Below are 23202 nucleotides of genomic sequence, written 5' to 3'. Positions count from 1 at the left end.
CTTTGCTATTTGTTTGCTATTTTTTCTGTCCAGCTTGTCTAATTTGTTGCTGGAAGCTCTGGGATGCAAAGGGTGTACCTCCGTGCCGTTAGTTCGGTACGGAGGGTCTTTTTGCCCCCTTTGCGTGGTTTTCTTTAGGGTTTTGTGTAGACCGCAAAGTTATCTTTCCTATCCTCGCTCTGTTAAGAAAGTCGGGCCTCACTTTGCTGAATCTATTTCATCTCTACGTTTGTCTTTTCATCTTAACTCACAGTCATTATATGTGGGGGGCTGCCTTTTCCTTTGGGGTATTTCTCTGAGGCAAGGTAGGCTTATTTTCTATCTTCAGGCTAGTTAGTTTCTCAGGCTGTGCCGAGTTGCATAGGCAGAGTTAGGCGCAATCTACGGCTGCCTCTAGTGTTGTTTGGAGAGGATTAGGGATTGCGGTCTGCAGAGTTCCCACGTCTCAGAGCTCATTCTATGATTTTGAGTTATTGTCAGATCACTGTATGTGCTCTGACCGCTATGTCCTTTGTGGTACTGAATTGCCTTTCATAACAGATAACGTTGACTGGCTTACTTTTCTGAAAATAAACAAGACCTGGATCTCGCAAGAATTTGCCACTCCTCTTTCAGATTAAATTGGTTGGCAACAGTATCCAGGTATCCTGTTTTGTTCATGTTTCTACCACCTGAACTGTAATCGCTGGGCTCCAACACCGCCAGTTGCCGCTCAGAAGTGCCGTCTGCACAGTCAAAACATGACCCAGTGTTATTGGGTTTCAGTAACGTCAGCTGATCCCCAGCAGTGTATCCGGCAATTGCTCCTGCTACCTCCACACTCACACTGCTACAGAAATTAAAGGGAACCTGTCCCCCCTCCCAGGCATTTGTAACTGAAAGAGCCGCCTTGTGCAGCACTAATGCTGCCCAAGGAAAAGGTGGCTCTTTTAGTTATGCTCCTTGCACACGCTGAACTTAACACTTATAAAATGTGTCCCCTCATACCGTGAAACCATCCTGGAGGTGGGACTTTCCTTCGTAATGAGACACAGCACAGCTGTCATTCATACCCCTTGGCACCGGGCGCCGCCTCCTCAGCGTTGTTTGAATCTGTCCCGGAGCCAGCGCTGTTATGTTCAACTTTGGGCATGCGCAGTTAGTGCTGCCCGCCATCTGACATCATTTGGTGTCAGGCTGACTGTGCCTGTGAGGCCGCGCTGCCCAAGATCGTGCCCTGCAGTGTCTTCTGATTTATTCACACTGCGGGGCTGGGATTCCTGGGCATGCACAGTGCATATTTTCGTCTCTCACTCATCTCCTTCCTCCTTCTTCAGACTGTGCGGCGTCAGCTGATCCCTAATCGCACAGCCGTGACGCGGCACAGTCTGAAGAAGGCGGAAGGAGATGAGTGAGAGGCCAAGATATGCACTGCGCATGCCCATGAATCCCCACCCCGCATTGTGAATAAATCAGAAGACACTGCAGGGCACGATCTCAGGCAGCGCGGCCGCACAGGCGCAGTCAGCCTGATACCAAATTATGTCAGAAGACGGGCAGCGCTAACTGCGCATGCCCAAGGTTTAACATAACAGCGCAGGCTCCAGGACAGATTCAAACAACGCTGAGGAGGCGGCGCTCTTCGCCAAGCGGGTATGACGGCTGTCATGATACAATGGCAGGGAATCACAAAAGGACAAGCACCAACGAGCTCTAGGGTGATGGAACCTGAGCTGACCGCGACCCTAAACCTGAACACACAAATAACAATAGCCGGGGAACGTGCCTACGTTGGTCCTAGACGTCTCGCACCAGCCGAAGATCTAACTTCCCCTATTAGAAGAAACACAGACCTCTCTTGCCTCCAGAGAAATACCCCACAGAAATAGCAGCCCCCCACATATAATGACGGTGAAATGAGAGGAAGGCACATACACAGTATGAAAACAGATTCAGCAAAATGAGGCCCGCTAAAACTAGATAGCAGAGGATACAAAAGTAAACTGCGCGGTCAGCAAAAAAACCCTTCAAAAAATCATCCTGTAATTACTTGAACTCATGTTCCAACTCATGGAACATGAGGAGCAATTACAGCCCACTAGAGCAACCAGCAGCAAAGAAACAATTATATGCAAGCTGGACAAGACAAAAATAAAGCAAAACGTGGAACAAGAAAATCAAAAACTTAGCTTGTCCTGAAGATTACTGAAGCCAGAAGCTGAGGTAACAAAACACTCTGATAACCTTGATAGCCGGCGGGGAAATTACAAGAAAGCCCGGTTAAATAGGAAACTCCCAAATGCTAATAGAACAGGTGGACACCAGAGACAGCAGAACACAAATCACCCAGTACCATCAGTAACCACCAGAGGGAGCCCAAAAACAGAACTCACAACAGTACCCCCCCCTTGAGTAGGGGTCACCGAACCCTCACGAGAACCACCAGGGCGACCAGGATGAGCCCTCTGAAAAGCGCGGACCAAATCATCAGCATGAACATCAGAGGCAACCACCCAAGAATTATCCTCCTGACCCTAACCCTTCCACTTGACCAAATATTGGAGTTTCCGTCTGGAAACACGAGAATCCAAGATCTTCTCCACAACATACTCCAATTCTCCCTCCACCAGCACCGGAGCAGGAGGCTCAAGCGAAGGAACAACAGGTACCTCATACCTCCGCAACAACGACCGATGGAACACATTATGAATAGCAAACGATGCCGGGAGATCCAAATGAAACGACACAGGGTTAAGAATTTCCAAGATCCTATAAGGACCGATGAACCGAGGCTTGAACTTAGGAGAAGAGACCTTCATAGGAACAAAACGAGAAGACAACCACACCAAGTCCCCAACACGAAGTCGAGGACCCACGCGGCGACGGCGATTAGCAAACTGCTGAGCCCTCTCCTGGGACAACTTCAAATTGTCCACCACATGACTCCAAATCTGATGCAACCTATCCACCACCATGTCCACTCCAGGACAATCAGAAGGCTCCACCTGACCAGAGGAAAAACGAGGATGAAACCCCGAATTACAAAAGAAAGGAGAAACCAAGGTAGCAGAACTAGCCCGATTATTAAGGGCAAACTCGGCCAGCGGCAAAAAAGTAACCCAGTCATCCTGATCAGCAGAAACAAAACACCTCAAATAAGTTTCCAAGGTCTGATTAGTTCGCTCCGTCTGGCCATTCGTCTGAGGGTGGAATGCAGACGAAAAGGACAAATCAATGCCCATCTTAGCACAGAACGTCCGCCAAAATCTAGACACAAACTGGGATCCCCTGTCAGAAACGATGTTCTCCGGAATCCCATGCAAACGAACCACGTTCTGGAAAAACAGAGGGACCAACTCAGAGGAGGAAGGCAACTTAGGCAAGGGTACAAGATGAACCATTTTAGAAAAGCGGTCACACACAACCCAGATTATGGACATTTTTTGAGAGACAGGGAGATCCGAAATAAAGTCCATGGAAATGTGCGTCCAAGGCCTCTTCGGGATAGGCAAAGGTGACAACAATCCACTGGCTCGAGAACAGCAAGGCTTAGCCCGAGAACAAACCTCACAAGACTGCACAAAAGAACGCACATCCCTCGACAAGGAAGGCCACTAAAAAGACCTGGCCACCAAGTCTCTAGTACCAAATATTCCAGGATGACCTGCCAACGCAGAAGAATGGACCTCGGAGATGACTCTACTGGTCCAATTATCCGGAACAAACAGTCTCTCAGGCGGACAACGATCAGGTTTACCCGCCTGAAACTCCTGCAAAGCACGTCGCAAGTCTGGGAAGACGGCCGACAAAATCACCCCATCCCTAAGGATACCAGTGGGCTCAGAATTTCCAGGGGAGTCAGGCACAAAACTCCTAGAAAGAGCATCCGCCTTCACATTCTTTGAACCTGGCAGGTATGAAACCACAAAATTGAAACGAGAGAAAAACAGTGACCAACGAGCCTGTCTAGGATTCAGACGCCTGGCAGACTCAAGGTAAATCAGATTTTTGTGATCAGTCAAGACCACCACACGATGTCTAGCACCCTCCAGCCAATGACGCCACTCCTCAAATGCCCACTTCATGGCCAAAAGTTCCCGATTACCCACATCATAATTCCGCTCAGCGGGCGAAAACTTCCTAGAAAAGAACGCACATGGCTTCATCACCGAGCAATCGGAGCCTCTCTGCGACAAAACCGCCCCCGCTCCAATCTCGGAAGCATCAACCTCAACCTGGAAAGGAAGCGAAACATCAGGCTGACGCAACACAGGAGCAGAAGAAAACCGGCGTTTAAGTTCCTGAAAGGCCTCCACAGCCGCATGAGACCAATCAGCAACATCAGCACCCTTCTTAGTCAAATCCGTCAAAGGCTTAACAACACTAGAAAAATTAGTTATAAAACGACGATAGAAATTAGCAAAGCCCAAGAACTTCTGCAGACTCTTAAGAGATGCAGGCTGCGTCCAGTCACAAATAGCCCGAACGTTGACGGGATCCATCTCAATAGTAGAAGGGGAAAAAATATACCCCAAGAAAGAAATCTTCTGGACTCCAAAGAGACACTTTGAGCCCTTTACAAACAAGGAATTAGCCCGCAGGACCTGAAACACCTTCCTGACCTGCTGAACATGAGACTCCCAGTCATCAGAAAAAAACAAAATATCATCCAAATACACAATCATAAATTTATCCAGATATTCACGGAAAATATCGTGCATAAAGGACTGGAAGACTGAAGGAGCATTAGAAAGTCCGAAAGGCATTACCAAATACTCAAAATGGCCCTCAGGCGTATTAAATGCGGTTTTCCACTCATCACCTTGCTTTATTCGTATAAGATTATACGCACCCCGAAGATCAATCTTAGTGAACCATTTAGCCCCCTTAATGCGAGCAAACAAATCAGTCAACAAAGGCAAAGGATACTGATATTTTACGGTAATCTTATTCAAAAGACGATAATCTATACAAGGCCTCAAGGACCCATCTTTTTTGGCCACGAAAAAAAAACCTGCTCCCAAAGGGGACGAAGATGGACGGATATGTCCCTTTTCCAAGGACTCCTTAACATAATCCAGCATAGCAGTATGCTCTGGCACTGACAGATTGAACAAACGACCTTTAGGGAATTTACTGCCAGGAATCAAATCTATAGCACAATCGCAATCCCTGTGAGGAGGAAGCGAACTGAGCTTAGGCTCCTCAAAAACATCCCGATAATCAGACAAAAATACAGGAACCTCAGAAGGAGTAGATGAAGCGATAGAAATCGGAGGTGCATCATCATGAACCCCCTGACATCCCCAGCTTAACACAGACATTGTTTTCCAGTCAAGGACTGGATTATGAGTTTGTAACCATGGCAGACCAAGTACTAGAACATCATGTAAATTATACAATACCAGGAAGCGAATCACCTCCTGATGAACGGGAGTCATACGCATGGTCACTTGTGTACAGTACTGAGGTTTATTCATAGCCAAAGGTGTAGAGTCAATTCCCTTCAAAGGAATAGGGACTTCCAGAGGCTCAAGACTAAACCCACATCGCTTGGCAAATGACCAATCCATAAGACTCAGGGCAGCGCCTGAATCTACATAGGCATCGACGGAAATGGATGATAATGAGCAAATCAGAGTCACAGACAGAATGAACTTAGACTGTAACGTACTAATGGCAACAGACTTATCAACCTTTTTTGTGCGTTTAGAGCATGCTGATATAACATGAGCTGAATCACCACAATAAAAGCACAACCCATTTTTCCGCCTATAGTTTTGCCGTTCACTTCTAGACTGAACTCTATCACATTGCATTGTCTCAAGTGCCTGTTCAGAAGACACCGCCAAATGGTGCACAGGTTTGCGCTCCCGTAAACGCCGATCAATCTGGATAGCCATAGTCATAGACTCATTCAGACCCGTAGGCACAGGGAACCCCACCATAACATCTTTAATGGCCTCAGAAAGGCCATCTCTGAACTTTGCAGCCAGGGCGCACTCATTCCACTGAGTAAGCACTGACCATTTCCGAAATTTTTGACAATATATTTCTGCTTCATCTTGCCCCTGAGAGAGAGCTAATAAAGCTTTTTCAGCCTGAATCTCCTGGTTAGGTTCCTCATAGAGCAAACCCAATGCCAGAAAAAACGCATCCACATTAAGCAACGCAGGATCCCCTGGTGCCAATGCAAATGCCCAATTTTGAGGGTCACCCCGCAGGAAAGATATAATAATCTTAACCTGCTGAGCAGGGTCTCCAGAAGAGCGAGATTTCAAAGAAAGGAGCAGCTTGCAATTGTTCCTAAAATTCAGAAAACTAGATCTATCTCCAGCAAAGAACTCTGGAATAGGAATTCTAGGTTCAGACATAGGAGCATGTACAACAAAATCTTGTATATTTTGAACCTTAGCAGCAAGATTATTCAAGCTGGAAGCTAAACTCTGGACGTCCATGATAAACAGCTAAGGTCAGAGCCATTCAAGGATTAAGAGGAGGAAAAAAAAAAAAATCAGCCAGGCTGCAATTAAGGCTAAGCAGCAACCTCAGAGGAGAGAAAAAAAAAAAAAAAAAAAAAACTTCCTCAGACTACTTTTCCTCCGACTTCAGCCCAAACATTTTGGCCGGCTATACTGTCATGATACAATGGCAGGGAATCACAAAAGGACAAGCACCAACGAGCTCTAGGGTGATGGAACCTGAGCTGACCGCGACCCTAAACCTGAACACACAAATAACAATAGCCGGGGAACGTGCCTACGTTGGTCCTAGATGTCTCGCACCAGCCGAAGATCTAACTTCCCCTATTAGAAGAAACACAGACCTCTCTTGCCTCCAGAGAAATACCCCACAGAAATAGCAGCCCCCCACATATAATGACGGTGAAATGAGAGGAAGGCACATACACAGTATGAAAACAGATTCAGCAAAATGAGGCCCGCTAAAACTAGATAGCAGAGGATACAAAAGTAAACTGCGCGGTCAGCAAAAAAACCCTTCAAAAAATCATCCTGTAATTACTTGAACTCATGTTCCAACTCATGGAACATGAGGAGCAATTACAGCCCACTAGAGCAACCAGCAGCAAAGAAACAATTATATGCAAGCTGGACAAGACATAAATAAAGCAAAACGTGGAACAAGAAAATCAAAAACTTAGCTTGTCCTGAAGATTACTGAAGCCAGAAGCTGAGGTAACAAAACACTCTGATAACCTTGATAGCCGGCGGGGAAATGACAAGAAAGCCCGGTTAAATAGGAAACTCCCAAATGCTAATAGAACAGGTGGACACCAGAGACAGCAGAACACAAATCACCCAGTACCATCAGTAACCACCAGAGGGAGCCCAAAAACAGAACTCACAACAGACGGCTTTGCTGCGTCTCATTATGAAAGAAAGTCCCACCTCCAGGACGGATTCACGGTATGAGGGGATACATTTTATAAGTGTTTAGCTCAGCGTGTGCAAGGAGCATAACTAAAAGAGCCACCTTTTCCTTTTGTAGCATTAGTGCTGCAAAAGGTGGCTCTTTCAGTTACAAACGCCTGGGGGGGTTAAAGGTTCCTTTTCAACTTACTCCAATTAGGCCTCAGCCTACACTCTGCGTTTCCCTTATTCCCTGGGCTCCAACACTGCCAGTTGCTGCCCGGAAGTGCCGTCTGCACAGTCAACACTTGCTGCCATGTTATTGGGTTTCAGTAACGTCAGCTGATCCCCAGCTGTATATCCGGCAATTTGGCCTGCTACCTCCACGCTCACACTACAGCAGATATTAAGCTGCCTCGAGTGTAGGCCTCAGCCTACACTCTGTTTCTCCTGGATTCCCTGGGCTCCAACACTGCCAGTTTCTGCTCGGAAGTGCCGTTTGCATAGAGAAAAACACTCGCTCCTGTGTTAGTGGGGTTCAGTAACGTCAGCTGCTCCCCTGCTGTGTATCTGGCAATTGCTCCTGCTACCTCCACGCTGACACAACAACAGATATTAAACTGCCTCGAGTGCAGGCCTCGGCCTACACTCTGCTTCTCCTTTATTCCCTGGGCTCCAACACCGCCAGTTGCTGCTCAGAAGTGCCGTTTGCACTGAGAAAAACACTCCCTCCTGTGTTAGTGGGGTTCAGTAATGTCAGCTGCTCCCCTGCTGTGTATCCGGCAATTGCTCCTGCTATGTCCACACTCACACTACTTCAGATATTAAACTTGCTCCAATTAGACCTCGGCCTACACCCTGATTGACCCTGGGCTCCAACACCACCAGTTGCTGCTCGGAAGTGCCATCTGCACAGAGAAAAACACTAGCTCCTGTGTTAGTGGGGTTCAGTAATGTCAGCTAATCCCCTGCTGTGTGTGCGGCAATGCCTCCACTCTGCTTCTCCTGCATTCCCTGGGCTCCAACACCGCCAGTTGCTGCTCAGAAGTGCCGTCTGCACAGAGAAAAACACTAGCTTTTGCAGGGGTAGATTAAGGGTAGTCAGGGCCCCGGGCTGTTCACACACTGTGGGCCCCCCCGGTCATGTGATGGGGGTCACGTGATGGCGGTCATGTGATGGGGGTCATGTGACGGGGGTCATGTGACGGGGGTCATGAGACGGGGTCATGAGACGGGGGTCATGATATACCCGAACCAGATTGTTCCAGAAAAATGGCCGGGCCCTACTCTACTGTAACCTATTAAATATTTGTTAAAATCTGCAATACAATTTAGGTATATCTTGACCAATAATATCACATACAAGGTACAAATACCACCGCACCATGACCAGACCACAAATTACAACCACAGTGATCGAATAATATCACATACAAGGAACAAATACCACCGCACCATGTCAAGACCACATATTACCACTTGGTGACCAAATAGCACATACAAGGGACAAATACCACAACACCATTTCCAGACCACATATTACCACCACATAGTGACTGAATACTACAATACTGATCAGTAATGAAAAAAAAAAAAAAAAACACAATACTATCACCATAAGTGCCAGTATTCACAGGAGATCTGTAATTAGTATGCAGTGTCTGTGTAGAGGTAATACAGAGATCACTGGTGGTATTATACACAGGAGCTCTGTATATAATGTATAGGTAATACAGTGATCACTGGTGACATTGTACACAGGACCTTTGTATATAATATGCAGTGTATAGTGTCAGTGTATAGGTAACACTGACTCACCAGTGACGTCTCTAGGTGAAGTCCTTCATCTTTCATCCAGCACAGACCGCCATCATTTCTTCCAGCCAGGACTCGTTTCTGCAGGAAATAAGACAGTTATCTCGAGCTCCGCTTGCAGAACACATTACTTAATTTTTCACAACTTCTACATTACACCACATGAAGATAAAAAGGCGATATAGTGTCACTCTGCACAGTAACAGGACTGCCCCCCCATTTAGAACAGTATACTCAAAAAATAAAATAAATACATCACTACAGTAATAATATCCCTTAATTAGCCCCTATGGTAATAATATTCCCCACCCTGGCCCCGTTTATCTCATTCCTGGCTCCAGCCATATGTTCTCCCATCCTGCACTCATGAGTATCCATTCTACACCATATGATCTCCCTATCCTGCCCCATCTGTCTCCATCGTATCCATCCTGCCCCATGATCCAATCCTGCCCCATGTCTCCAATCATGCCCCGTGTCTACAGCATATTACCCCCAGTGTGTCCAGCATATTACCCCCAGTGTCTCCAGCAATCTGCCCCAGCATGTCCAGCATATTGCCCCCAGACAGTGTGTCCAGCAATCTGCCCCAGTGTCTCCAGCATTGCCCCAGTGTGTCCAGCAATCATCTGCCCCAGTGTCTCCAGCATTGCCCCTGTGTGTCCAGCAATCATCTGCCCCAGTGTCTCCAGCAATCTGCCCCACTGTCTCCAGCAATCTGCCCCACTGTCTCCAGCATTGCCCCCCAGTGTGTCCTCCAGCAATCTGCCCCACTGTCTCCAGCATTGCCCCACTGTCTCCAGCATTGCCCCACTGTCTCCAGCATTGCCCCCAGTGTGTCCTCCAATCTGCCCCAGTGTCTCCAGCAATCTGCCCCACTGTCTCCAGCATTGCCCCCCAGTGTGTCCTCCAGCAATCTGCCCCACTGTCTCCAGCATTGCCCCACTGTCTCCAGCATTGCCCCACTGTCTCCAGCATTGCCCCCAGTGTGTCCTCCAATCTGCCCCAGTGTCTCCAGCATTGCCCCCCAGTGTGTCCTCCAATCTGCCCCACTGTCTCCAGCATTGCCCCCAGTGTGTCCTCCAATCTGCCCCAGTGTCTCCAGCATTGCCCTTAGTGTGTCCTCCAATCTGCCCCAGTGTCTCCAGCATTGCCCCCAGTGTGTCATCCAATCTGCCCCAGTGTCTCCAGCATTGCCCTTAGTGTGTCCTCCAATCTGCCCCACTGTCTCCAGCATTGCCCCCAGTGTGTCCTCCAATCTGCCCCACTGTCTCCAGCATTGCCCCCAGTGTGTCCTCCAATCTGCCCCACTGTCTCCAGCATTGCCCCTAGTGTGTCCTCCAATCTGCCCCAGTGTCTCCAGCATTGCCCCCCAGTGTCTCCTCCAATCTGCCCCACTGTCTCCAGCATTGCCCCCAGTGTGTCCTCCAATCTGCCCCAGTGTCTCCAGCATTGCCCTTAGTGTGTCCTCCAATCTGCCCCAGTGTCTCCAGCATTGCCCCCAGTGTGTCCTCCAATCTGCCCCACTGTCTCCAGCATTGCCCCCAGTGTGTCCTCCAATCTGCCCCAGTGTCTCCAGCATTGCCCCCCAGTGTCCTCCAATCTGCCCCACTGTCTCCAGCATTGCCCCCCAGTGTGTCCTCCAGCAATCTGCCCCACTGTCTCCAGCATTGCCCCACTGTCTCCAGCATTGCCCCACTGTCTCCAGCATTGCCCCCAGTGTGTCCTCCAATCTGCCCCATTGTCTCCAGCATTGCCCCCCAGTGTCTCCTCCAATCTGCCCCACTGTCTCCAGCATTGCCCCCAGTGTGTCCTCCAATCTGCCCTAGTGTCTCCAGCATTGCCCTTAGTGTGTCCTCCAATCTGCCCCAGTGTCTCCAGCATTGCCCCCAGTGTGTCCTCCAATCTGCCCCACTGTCTCCAGCATTGCCCCCAGTGTGTCCTCCAATCTGCCCCAGTGTCTCCAGCATTGCCCCCCAGTGTCCTCCAATCTGCCCCACTGTCTCCAGCATTGCCCCCAGTGTCCTCCAATCTGCCCCATTGTCTCCAGCATTGCCCTTAGTGTCCTCCAATCTGCCCCAGTGTCTCCAGCATTGCCCCCAGTGTGTCCTCCAGCATTGCCCCCCAGTGTGTCCTCCAGCATTGCCCTTAGTGTGTCCTCCAATCTGCCCCAGTGTCTCCAGCATTGCCCCCCAGTGTGTCCTCCAATCTGCCCCAGTGTCTCCAGCATTGCCCCCCAGTGTGTCCTCCAATCTGCCCCATTGTCTCCAGCATTGCCCTTAGTGTCCTCCAATCTGCCCCAGTGTCTCCAGCATTGCCCCCCAGTGTGTCCTCCAATCTGCCCCAGTGTCTCCAGCATTGCCCCCCAGTGTGTCCTCCAATCTGCCCCAGTGTGTCCTCCAGCATTGCCCCCTAGTGTCCTCCAGCATTGCCCCCCAGTGTGTCCTCCAGCATTGCCCCCCAGTGTGTCCTCCAGCATTGCCCCCCAGTGTGTCCTCCAGCATTGCCCCCAGTGTGTCCTCCAGCATTGCCCTTAGTGTCTCCTCCAATCTGCCCCACTGTCTCCAGCATTGCCCCCAGTGTGTCCTCCAATCTGCCCCACTGTCTCCAGCATTGCCCCCAGTGTGTCCTCCAATCTGCCCCACTGTCTCCAGCATTGCCCCCAGTGTGTCCTCCAATCTGCCCCAGTGTCTCCAGCATTGCCCCCCAGTGTCCTCCAATCTGCCCCACTGTCTCCAGCATTGCCCCCAGTGTCCTCCAATCTGCCCCATTGTCTCCAGCATTGCCCTTAGTGTCCTCCAATCTGCCCCAGTGTCTCCAGCATTGCCCCCAGTGTGTCCTCCAGCATTGCCCCCCAGTGTGTCCTCCAGCATTGCCCTTAGTGTGTCCTCCAATCTGCCCCAGTGTCTCCAGCATTGCCCCCCAGTGTGTCCTCCAATCTGCCCCAGTGTCTCCAGCATTGCCCCCCAGTGTGTCCTCCAATCTGCCCCATTGTCTCCAGCATTGCCCTTAGTGTCCTCCAATCTGCCCCAGTGTCTCCAGCATTGCCCCCCAGTGTGTCCTCCAATCTGCCCCAGTGTCTCCAGCATTGCCCCCCAGTGTGTCCTCCAATCTGCCCCAGTGTGTCCTCCAGCATTGCCCCCTAGTGTCCTCCAGCATTGCCCCCCAGTGTGTCCTCCAGCATTGCCCCCCAGTGTGTCCTCCAGCATTGCCCCCCAGTGTGTCCTCCAGCATTGCCCCCCAGTGTGTCCTCCAGCATTGCCCCCCAGTGTGTCCTCCAGCATTGCCCCCCAGTGTGTCCTCCAGCATTGCCCTTAGTGTGTCCTCCAATCTGCCCCAGTGTCTCCAGCATTGCCCCCCAGTGTGTCCTCCAATCTGCCCCAGTGTCTCCAGCATTGCCCCCCAGTGTGTCCTCCAATCTGCCCCAGTGTGTCCTCCAGCATTGCCCCCTAGTGGCCTCCAGCATTGCCCCCCAGTGTGTCCTCCAGCATTGCCCCCCAGTGTGTCCTCCAGCATTGCCCCCCAGTGTGTACTCCAGCATTGCCCCCCAGTGTGTCCTCCAGCATTGCCCCCCAGTGTGTCCTCCAGCATTGCCCCCAGTGTGTCCTCCAGCATTGCCCCCCAGTGTCTCCAGCATTGCCCTTAGTGTGTCCTCCAATCTGCCCCACTGTCTCCAGCATTGCCCCCCAGTGTGTCCTCCAATCTGCCCCAGTGTCTCCAGCATTGCCCCCCAGTGTGTCCACTGATAACTGATCCAAAACAAACAAACAAAAAAAAACAAACAAGCAGTCTCCTCACCTGTCCGTGCTCCAGTCGGCGAGCTCCCTGCAGCAGCGCACACTCGCCGGCGACTGACAATGACGTCAGACGCCGGCGACGTGTGCGCTGCGGCCGACTTCAGCTGCCAGCCTCCAATTGGCTGGCGGCTGTTGTTGTTAACTATTGACGTGCTGGCGCGCACCCGCACGTCAATAGGAAACCGCCGCAGCGCCGGAAGGGGCCCGGTGAGCAGATGAGAAGGGGCTTGATGCAGGCCCCCTCTCTCTGCCCACCGGGTCCGGGGGCACACAAACTCCGCCCGGCGGGCAGTCACAGATGATTAGCGGAGGGTCAATCTGTGCGGTAGCCCAGGGCCCCCCCAGACCACTGGGCCCTGGGCTACTGCCCATATTGACCCTCTGATAATCCGCCCCTGAGCTTCTGTGTTAATGGGGTTCAGTAACGTCAGCTGCTCCCCTGCTGTGTATTCGGCAATTGCTCCTGCTATGTCCACACTCACACTACTTCAGATATTAATCTTGCCCCCATTAAGGCCTCGGCCTACACCCTGATTGACCCTGGGCTCCAACACTGCCAGTTGCTGCTCAGAAGTGCCATCTGCACAGAGAAAAACACTAGCTCCTGTGTTAGTGGGGTTCAGTAACGTCAGCTGCTCCCCCTGCTGTGTATCCGGCAACACCTCCCCTCTGCTCCTCCTGCATTCCCTGGGCTCCAACACCACCAGTTGCTGCCCGGAATTGCTGTCTGCACAGTCAACAGTTGCTCCTCTGTTATTGGGGTTCAGTAACGCTAGCTGCTCCCCTGCTGTGTATCCGGCAATACCTCCACTCTGCTTCTCCTGCATTCCCTGGGCTCCAACACCACCAGTTGCTACCCGGAAGTGCTGTCTGCACAGTCAACAGTTGCTCCTCTGTTATTGGGGTTCAGTAACGCCAGCTGCTCCCCTGCTGTGTATCCGGCAATACCTCCACTCTGCTTCTCCTGCATTCCCTGGGCTCCAACACCGCCAGTTGCTGCCCGGAAGTGCTGTCTGCACAGTCAACAGTTGCTCCTCTGTTATTGGGGTTCAGTAATGCCAGCTGTTCCCCTGCTGTGCGCGGCAATTTCTGGCATCAGTTTCTATCATTGACCCTGGGATCCAACACCCCCAGTTGCTGCCCGGAAGTGCTGTCTGCACAGTCAACAGTTGCTCCTCTGTTATTGGGGTTCAGTAACGCCAGCTGCTCCCCTGCTGTGTATCCCGCAATACCTCCAGTCTGATCCTCCTCCATTCCCTGGGCTCCAACACCGCCAGTTGCTGCCTGGAAGTGCTGTCTGCACAGTCAACAGTTGCTCCTCTGTTATTGGGGTTCAGTAACGCCTGCTGCTCCCCTGCTGTGTATCCGGCAATACCTCCACTCTGTTCCTCCTGCATTCCCTGGGCTCCAACACCGCCAGTTGCTACCCGGAAGTGCTGTCTGCACAGTCAACAGTTGCTCCTCTGTTATTGGGGTTCAGTAACGCCTGCTGCTCCCTTGCTGTGTATCCAGCAATACCTCCACTCTGCTTTTCCTGCATTCCCTGGGCTCCAACACCGCCAATTGCTGCCTGGAAGTGCTGTCTGCACAGTCAACAGTTGCTCCTCTGTTATTGGGGTTCAGTAACGCCAGCTGTTCCCCTGCTGTGTGTGGCAATTTCTGGCATCAGTTTCTAGCATTGACCCTGGGCTCCAACACCCCCAGTTGCTGCCCGGAAGTGCTGTCTGCACAGTCAACAGTTGCTCCTCTGTTATTGGGGTTCAGTAACGCCAGCTGCTCCCCTGCTGTGTATCCCGCAATACCTCCAGTCTGCTCTTCCTCCATTCCCTGGGCTCCAACACCGCCAGTTGCTGCCCGGAAGTGCTGTCTGCAGTCAACACCTGCTCCAGTGTTATTGGGGGTTCAGTAGCGCCAGCTGCTCCCCTGCTATGTGTGCGGCAATGTCTCCTGCTCCCTCCTCACTCACACGACTACAGAAATTAAAGGGAACCTGTCCCCCCCAGGCGTTTGCAACTAAAAGAGCCACCTTGTGCAGCACTAATGCTGCATTTGGACAAGGTGGCTCTTTTAGTTATTCTCCTTGCACACGCTGAACTAAACCGTTATAAAATGTGGCCCCTCATACCGTGAAACCGTCATGGAGTCGGGACTTTTCTTAATGAGACGCAGCACAGCCGTCATTCATACCCACTTGGCGCCGGGCGCCGCCTCCTCAGCGTTGTTTGAATCTGTCCCAGAGTCTGCGCTGTTATGTTATCCCTTGGCCATGCGCAGGTAGCGCTGCCCGTCTTCTGGCATAAGTTGTTGTCAGGCTGTCTAAGCCTGTGCGGCCGCCCAGCCTCAAATCCCGCCCCGCTGTGTCTTCAGATTTATTCACACTTCAAGGCTGGGATTCCTGGGCATGCGCAGTGCATATCTTGGCCTCTCACTCATCTCCTTTCGCCTTCTTCAGACTGTGACGCGTCATGGCCATGGCATGCGATTAGGGATCAGCTGATGCCGCACAGTCTGAAGATGGCGGAAGGAGATGAGTTAGAGGCCAAGATATGCATTGCGCATGCCCAGGAATCCCAGCCCCGCAGTGTCTTCTGATTTATTCACACTGCAGGGCTGGGATTCCTGGGCATGTGCAGTGCATATCTTTGCCTCTCACTCATCTGCTTCCGCCTTCTTCAGACTGTGCCGCGTCACGGCTGTGGCATGCGATTAGGGATCAGCTGACGCCACACAGTCTGCAGAAGGTGGAAGGAGATGAGTGAGAGGCGAAGATATGCACTGCGCATGCCCAGGAATTCCAGCCCCGCAGTGTGAATTAATCTGAAGACACTGCGGGGCGGGATCTTGGGCAGGGCGGCCGCACAGGCGCAGCCAGCCTGACAACAAATGATCACAAATATAGAAAAAGAAGCAGCATCTGTTCCAGGTGAAAAAGGATATCAAAAAGTCTTTATTCTGCCATCACATAATACAACATTTTGGCCAAACATGGCCTTTGTCAAGTATACAATATGGTTCAAATGGCCACCTTAAATAGGGTGGAGCCAAATCAAGCACCAATCACCATCAAGGGGCGGCCTTTATTAAATTGTTTAAACAAACAGAACAATACATGTGCAATATATATCAACATTAAAATTCGCGCAATATGACAAGCAATATAATATGTGGCATATAGAAAATATATACAACATCCAAGACGCATATAATTCCCAAAGAGGTGCACCAATCATAACATGACTATTTGTCATGGTAACATTCCACCAATAAGCAGTTCCTTATTTGTAAACAAACATCTCATCCAATCGAAGGAGGTCTTCATGTCGGCGCTTCAGCCCGCTACAGCCAATCACCCTATATATAACAACATATTTCTGAACCACTATATCCGCTGGCCAGAGACCGCCAGAGCATGCGCTGTTATGACCTGGTGGTTAGGAGCACCCGGCACGACCTGATAGTTAAACTCACGCAGGACAAGCTCTGGGATGTGGGAGCTCTGCTGACCGCAAGCCCTAATCCTATCACACACACTAGAAATAGCCGTGGAGCGTTCCTGACTCTCCCTAGACGCCTCTTCACAGCCTAAGAGTTAGCTAGCCCTAGAGATAGAAAATAAAGCCTACCTTGCCTCAGAGAAATTCCCCAAAGGAAAAGGCAGCCCCCCACATATATTGACTGTGAGTAAAGATGGAAGTTACAAACACAGAAATGAAACAGGTTTCAGCAAAGGGAGGCCAGACTTATTAAACAGACAGAGGATAGGAAAGGTATCTTTGCGGTCAGCACAAAAAACTACAAAAGACCACGCAGAGTGTGCAAAAAGACCTCCGCACCGACTCACGGTGCGGAGGTGCCACTCTGCATCCCAGAGCTTCCAGCTAGCAAGACAAAATCATGATAACCAGCTGGACAAGGAAACAATGAACAAATAATAACTATCAGGAACTTAGCTTCTGCTGGAGAAGACAGGTCACCAGAAAGATCCTAGAGCGAACTGAACCAATGAATGAACATTGACAGTTGGCATGGAGTAACGATCTGAGTGGAGTTAAATAGAGCAGTCAACCAAAGGATAAACCACGTCACCTGTGTAAGGAACCTCAGAAGCAGCAGCTTCACTCACAGCCACCAGAGGGAGCCCATAGACAGAACTCGCCGAAGTACCATTCACGACCACAGGAGGGAGTTCGACAACAGAATTCACAACAGTACCCCCCCTTGAGGAGGGGTCACCGAACCCTCACCAGAGCCCCCAGGCCGATCAGGATGAGCCAAATGAAAGGTACGAACAAGATCGGCAGCATGAACATCAGAGGCAAAAACCCAGGAATTATCTTCTTGACCATAACCCTTCCACTTGACCAGGTACTGGAGTTTCCGTCTCGAAACACGAGAATCCAAAATCTTCTCCACCACATACTCCAACTCCCCCTCAACCAACACTGGGGCAGGAGGATCAACGGAGGGAACCATAGGCGCCACGTATCTCCGCAACAACGACCTATGGAACACATTATGGATGGCAAAAGAAGCTGGAAGGTCCAAACGAAATGACACAGGATTCAGAACTTCAGAAATCTTATATGGCCCAATGAAACGAGGCTTAAACTTAGGAGAGGAAACCTTCATAGGAACATGACGAGATGACAACCAAACCAAATCCCCAACACGAAGTCGGGGACCAACACAGGGCCGGCGGTTAGCGAAACGTTGCGCTTTCTCCTGGGACAATGTCAAATTGTCCACCACATGAGTCCAAATCTGCTGCAACTTGTCCACCACCGAATCCACACCAGGACAGTCCGAAGGCTCAACCTGCCCTGAAGAGAAACGAGGATGGAAACCAGAATTACAGAAAAAAGGAGAAACTAAAGTAGCAGATAATAAACAAGAAAAGAAAAGCCACTATAATGTATGCACACCACCAAAAGTTATAATAAGTCACACAAGCTTTATTGGTAACATATAAAAACAATTAAAACCATACACACAAAAAACTCCCTCCATATACGTGTGCCCAACACTGCCCAATACACAATACTTCCATATAGTAGTGGAAAACATGCATCAAATATGGCAGATAATGAAATAGTATACACAAATAATTACTGGCAAAGCCGCCCTGTCCTGATCAGCAAAAAATATATCTGTCAATAGCAAAACCCTGTCAGGCTGCAGCTTACCCACAGCAAATAGTCCTCCTGGTATGTAATGAGTAGGGCACATGCAAATACGGCCAAATAATTACCCCAAATAGGAAAAAGGAGCATGGCTGTCACCCGTCCTGAGCATAAGAGGGGAACATGCTGCGGCAGCTAGAAGGGGATCCAGACAGAAGGCTCACAAAATATAGAGACAATATAGCAAGGACTGGGCAGCCAGCAAGTGAAGGGCAAAGGAGGGAGAGCCCAACGCTTATCGCTGTTCAAGACAGCTTCGTCAGGGGAAGTGAGCTCTAAAAGCACCAACAGCGCTTGTATATACCTGATCTAATGAAGCAGATCGCAGTCTGGTGTGCAGGTAATCAGGAACGATGTCAGAGGCTGTAGTAAGAAGATATTGCACTGACCCCTGGTGGATGAACAGCGCATACGCCGGCCTGCCAGACCGATGGATCGCACAGAGGAAAAAGTAAGAAGCTGGAGCAGGGGAAAACAAATAGATAGGAAATGCTAAAGCGCACGCGCGGCTCCCGGGAGCGGGCGATGTGACAGTCAAACATGCTCGACTGTCACAGTGCCACAGAGAACCCACTGAAAAAAATGAAGAGATAATTTATCTGTGCACATATGCAGAAAGAGGCGACAAAGATAAGTCCTATTGCCATAAGTCCTGTTGTCACAGTACCAAGGAGAACACACTAGAAAATGAGAAGATAACTTATTTGTACACATATGCAGAGAGAGGACAAGGATAAGTCCTATAGTGAGAAAAAAAAAACAAAAAAAAATGCTGTCATATAAGCCCAAGAAAAAGCAGGAAGGCAGAAGAACGTCCCGCCCCCCTAATCTGAAAGAGAAGTTGCATAATTAAATAAGGCATAGGGATGTGTGTATGCCACACTAGATATTATAACAACATGAAAAATACATACACATGGATGTCCATAATATATAATTAGTAGAAATACAAAATGGTGATATACATATTTATGCATTCTCCGTAAGGAACGAGCAAATGAATGGTAATGCACAGCCAAAATGCTGAAACATCAGTGAATTTCTTCCATTCAAAACAAAGTTCGTTCTCATATAATCATCTCCCGAGCAGGATCGAGCCAAGTCTCACTCGCCAGAGACCAATTCTTCATGCTTGAACATAGCACGCAGCCCCATATTCTCCAGATCCACGCGGTATAGATGTAGTTTTGACTAGACAAGGTCCCATTTCGTGTCCACATAATAAAGTCCAATTATTCCAGGAAGCCTGTAAATAAAAAATCTTCATTAATCCCGTGGGGTGCCATGGAGTGAAGTAGGTAGATCCATCGGGATTCTACCTGTAACAGCTTGGTCCGTAAAGATCCACCCCTGCCTGAACTTTTCAAATGTTCAAGTCCAACCACCCTCGTATCCATATAGCTCCCAGTGTGATGGGTCAGATAATGAGCTGCCACTGTGGTTAATGTTTTACCTTTCCGCTTGTCAGCAGCTGCTGTGTTGATCGAAGAGAAATGTCCCTGAATCCTTCGTCTTAACCCTTGTGGGGTTTGCCCTACATATACACGAGGGCAGGGACAAATGATGGCATAAATAACATTAGAGGTTTTACAGTTGATATAAGGTTTCAATTTAATTATAATTTATAAGTCCTCTGATCAAGTGGGTTAATGAAACTGTCACGAGTGGGATGCATATATGGACATACCGTACAATCTCCACATGGGAACGAACCTCTAAGTATGATACCACGATTGAGTCTAATGGTGGGCCTGGAGTAGTGGCTCCTCATGAGCATGTCCCTAAAATTTGGGGCCCTTCTAGCCGTCACCAAGCGTCGTGGGCTAATTACTTGCGCCGTTTGTGTGTCCGTAGTCAATATTCTCCAATGGTTATTTAAGATGTTTCTTACCTGATCCCACTGAGTGTGGTATCCTGTAATAAAGCGTGCAAAGTTGTCCGTTTTTTTCTTTTTGGGGACAGGTAGGACATCCTGTGACTTAGACTTGACTCCCTGATATGCTCGAGATATGCACTTCCTGGGATAATTTCTCATTTTAAATCTTTCTGTGAGATCACGTGCTTCCTTTCGAAAGTCTTCGTCACTTGTACAGTTACGTCTTGTCCTAAGGAACTGGCCTCTTGGAATTCCATCTTTCGTGTGTCCAGGGTGAAAGCTGCGATACTCCAGCAAACTATTAACCGCTGTAGGTTTTCGATATAGGCAGGTGGACAGAATGCCGTCTTGACACTTGACCTCAAGGTCTAAAAAATAAACTGCAACAGAAGAAAACTGGTGGGTCAAAAAAATATTAAAGGGATTATGATTGAGCAAATCCAAAAACTCCATACATTCCTCTGGAGAACCTGACCAAGTGAAGAAAATGTCGTCTATGAATCGCGACCAATGGCGTACCTTGTTGTTGAACTGGCTTGAAACATAGACGACCGTGGATTCCCACCAACCTAAAAACAAATTTGCGAAAGCCGGGGCACAGCGCGCCCCCATAGCTACGCCGGATGTTTGAAGAAAGAAAGACCTGTCAAATAAGAAAAAATTGTGTCTCAAAACAAAATCCAATAGATCAATGATAAAGGAATCGTGCATTCTGTCAGAGTTCACTTGTTGGTCTAGAAAAAACAAAACTGCCTGTAAACCATCATCATGGTTAATATTTGAGTAAAGGCTTTCCACGTCACAGGTGACCATAATCTCATCTGGAGATAGAGTAGTATCCTTATACGTATTAATAAAATGTGACGAATCTCTGATATACGAAGGTAGTTTTAACACAAGTGGCTGGAGAAAAAAGTCAATGTACGTGCACGCCCTCTCACAAAGGCTGCCAATACAAGACACAATTGGCCGACCCGGAGGTTTAGTCAGGTTTTTGTGAACTTTGGGTAGTAAATAGAACGTAGACGTTATTGGTTCATCTACCCAAATAAAATTCCGTTCACTAGCACTGATGACTCCCAGTTCAAAAGCTCTATCTATCAGGGTTCTCATTTTACTGGCGAAAATCTCCGTAGGATTAGAGGGAAGTTTCCGGTAAAACCGTGGGTTATCCAGCTGTCTATGGGCTTCTTCAAGGTACATGTCATGAGGCCATAAAATGACATTACCCCCCTTATCTGCTTCCCTAATTAGAAACTTGTTGTTCACTCGCAAGGCAGGTAAAGCCTGCCACTCCTGAAATGTTAGATTAAATGTAGGGTATGATCTTAGGGGTAACGCTTCAATGTCCTGTTTCACCATATCAAAAAAAATCTTTACAGCTGGTACAATAGAGAAAGATGGAGAGACAGTAGATCTATTTTTATGAGGGAATCTTGGCCTACCTGTGTTCGAATCAGCTTCCTGAAGAAGATCCATCAGATCTTGAAAGACCCTATGCTCCATTTGTTCCAAGGAGGACATAACCTGCGGCTGGATATGGAGGACCTGTAGGACAATTTTCCTAGAGAATAAAAAAAGGTCCTTGATCAAGGTAAATTTATCAGTCTGTTGTACGGGTGAGAATGTTAATCCCCTGCTTAAAACAGAAATTTCTGTAGGTGTCAATTGATGTTGAGACAGATTAATGATCTGCAATGTGTCATGTTTAACAGCAGAAATACACTCACCCGTGTCTGTAGTACATGATGTGATTATTTGCGATGTTTCCGTCTGTTCTGGTACGAGGGCCTGTGACCCCTGCTTCTGGTAATCCGAGTGAACAGACCTGTATTTCCTACGCCCTCTCCTGGTCCGAGTCCTGGTTCTGACTCGCTTTCCGCGGATGATAAAAAAATCACTCGATGACGGACCGTCCGTTGTAAGAACATTCTGTGAGGAGCCAACAGGACCTTGTCTAGTATTTGTCCCCCGACGCCGGTTACCCTGATGTCTCCATTTATATGCAGTGTGTTGGTCAAAATCCAACTTGTCCCTTAAAAATTAGGATATTTTTTTATTCATGATTTCTTGATCGTACTTATCAAGACTTTCTTTAAGTCTAACCTTGAATGGTTGAACTTGTGAGACATCATCAAATTTATGGAGCCCACCTTCCAAATCCTTGATTTCGTTTTTTACCTGTGCCAGAAGTTCTTTGTCATGCGTAATCAGCATCTTAATCAAAATCAGCGAGCAACGGAGCAACCCCTCCTCCCAAGTAGTGCGAAAAGCCATGGAGGGTTCCCACGTTGGGAAAATAGATACCCTCAGACCTCCGGGAACTAAATTGAGTTTCAAATACTCCTCTAGGCACCGAATGTTCCACACTAGTTTAATGCCATGCTTTTGTGCTGCCATGAGGTCCATGGATAACCATGTAAAGTCTGAGTCGGGGCGCTGGCTAGTGGTCTCTACAAATACCGTGGATGCCGTGGCCCTCCATGCTGCCTCTCTCGCCTCCCAATCCATAACCACAACAAACCGTCCGTTAGGGAAACCAATGATAATCGTTTCCACCAATACATATGTCAGCTAAAATGAGCCGTGTGCTGCCAAACACAAGAAATAAACACCATTAGGTGTTTAGAGAAGAATCATGCATCATAGAAAATTTAGTTGGCGCACCACAATGATATCAAATAAATAAATATATATTGGGGGTGCAAAACAATGGCTAATACGCAGAGCAGATAATAAACAAGAAAAGAAAAGCCACTATAATGTATGCACACCACCAAAAGTTATAATAAGTCACACAAGCTTTATTGGTAACATATAAAAACAATTAAAACCATACACACAAAACTCCCTCCATATACGTGTGCCCAACACTGCCCAATACACAATACTTCCATATAGTAGTGGAAAACATGCATCAAATATGGCAGATAATGAAAGAGTATACACAAATAATTACTGGCAAAGCCGCCCTGTTCCTGATCAGCAAAAGATATATCTGTCAATAGCAAAACCCTGTCAGGCTGCAGCTTACCCACAGCAAATAGTCCTCCTGGTATGTAATGAGTAGTGCACATGCAAATATGACCAAATAATTACCCCAAATAGGAAAAAGGAGCACGGCTGTCACGCGTCCTGAGCATAAGAGGGGAACATGCTGCGGCAGCTAGAAGGGGATCCAGACA

At 48.8% G+C, this 23202-nt stretch overlaps 1 protein-coding gene and 1 long non-coding RNA gene across 2 annotated transcripts in view; both read right to left on the bottom strand.

Annotated features, from left to right (window-relative positions):
* LOC138666512 (zinc finger protein 721-like) overlaps window positions 1-23202 on the bottom strand; it is a 620944-nt gene that overhangs the window by 526641 nt on the left and 71101 nt on the right. The gene's annotated exons all lie outside the window — the stretch shown is intronic.
* On the bottom strand, window positions 20039-22286 carry LOC138667424 (uncharacterized). Its single transcript, XR_011318754.1, has 4 exons — window positions 21748-22286; window positions 21463-21581; window positions 20537-20660; window positions 20039-20397 (listed from the first exon to the last, which is right to left on the bottom strand). It is a non-coding gene; the product is annotated as an uncharacterized lncRNA (long non-coding RNA).

Source organism: Ranitomeya imitator, chromosome 2 (assembly GCF_032444005.1).
Source record: "Ranitomeya imitator isolate aRanImi1 chromosome 2, aRanImi1.pri, whole genome shotgun sequence".
In the NCBI taxonomy this organism is placed as follows: Eukaryota; Metazoa; Chordata; class Amphibia; order Anura; family Dendrobatidae; genus Ranitomeya; species Ranitomeya imitator.
The sequence above is the reverse complement of the archived record's forward strand: the minus strand, read 5'-3'. Positions and strand labels throughout refer to the sequence as shown.